This window comes from Trachymyrmex cornetzi, unplaced genomic scaffold (genome assembly GCF_001594075.2).
Source record: "Trachymyrmex cornetzi isolate Tcor2-1 unplaced genomic scaffold, Tcor1.1 scaffold1826, whole genome shotgun sequence".
Taxonomy (NCBI): domain Eukaryota; kingdom Metazoa; phylum Arthropoda; class Insecta; order Hymenoptera; family Formicidae; genus Trachymyrmex; species Trachymyrmex cornetzi.
The window spans coordinates 1,305-2,621 of record NW_017296448.1 but is presented as its reverse complement, the minus strand read 5'-3'; positions in this window follow the sequence as shown (position 1 = coordinate 2,621).

Genomic DNA, 1,317 nt, shown 5'->3' with positions numbered 1-1,317 from the left:
AAAATAAAGTTAGAATCGGTGAACGCAGGGAGCTAATGCCCCGCCGATGACACTTCCCTTGGACAGCGCAGTAGGATATCTATATATGTTCTAGATCATTTGGTGGCAGGCGGGCGACGGGGACCGGGAGGAAAAGTGGGTGAGGGGGGGATGAGCGGTGCGGACGGTTCGCCTCCCACCACTGCTCACACTCCCCCTCATCCCACTTTTCCTCCGGTCCCCGTCGCCCGCCTGCCAGCAAATGATCCAGAACATATAATGCCCCGTCTCTGCTCTTGCCACCAAGTGATCTAGAATATATGATGCTACACGTCACCCGCGCACCCACTTACCACACGATGATCTAGAATATATATATGTTTTGTGTATCATGTGTGATCGAGGGGTGATCGGAAAGGTCGAACTAATCAACGAGCTCGATTGGTCCCACTTTTTCACCCATCGCCCAGCCCCACCATCATCACTCCCCTTATCCACTTTTCCCTAACAATAAGTTACCGAAGGCGCATGCTGTACGCATGTAAGCTTACGTAAGATTTTTACTTTTTTTACGACGACCCACGTTTCCCCCTGTGAGCGAGGGGGTGAGCGCTGCGGAAGCGAATCAATCAGTGAGTTCGAGTCGCCTCCCACCACCATCACTCTGTAGTCTATTGGAATAACGTGGAGACGCGTGCTGCACGATTGAAAACTTATACAAGACTGACACTTTTTATGAGGAAAGTCACGTTCGTGGCGATCGCGCACGTTCCCCTCTCCTCTCCTATGATTTATGATGTAAGCTCTTTCACAGTTATACATAGGATATTTATAACAGAAAATAGAAGCAATATCGATTAATGTGTTTTTTATTTTAATATTCTTACAAATATATTGAAAACTGATTTCATCATCATATCCTACGGTTTATAATGCAAGCTTTCACAGTTATACGTAGGATATTTGTGTAATATAACAAAGAAGCAATATCGAATAATATATTTTTTATTTTAATATTTTACAAATCTCTGTTTATTTGCAAAAGCATATGTATACATAACGGAAAGAATACAAATTATAAAATAAATAAAGAAGTAGTGAATGGTACATATAAAATGTTATTGTATTTTGTTCTGTTCTTGTTCCCACCAATTAAATAATTTTAATACATTTTGTAATGCGCAATGTTTTACGTGTCTTCCACATCGAAATGTGTTATTAGAATCGAGATTTTTAAGAGATTGAATATTTTCATAATGTGTATCGATGGATTCGCTCACAATGTAGTCGTTAGTTAAAATATCATTTAACCACTTGCGTTTTTCCAACCCCTTCACA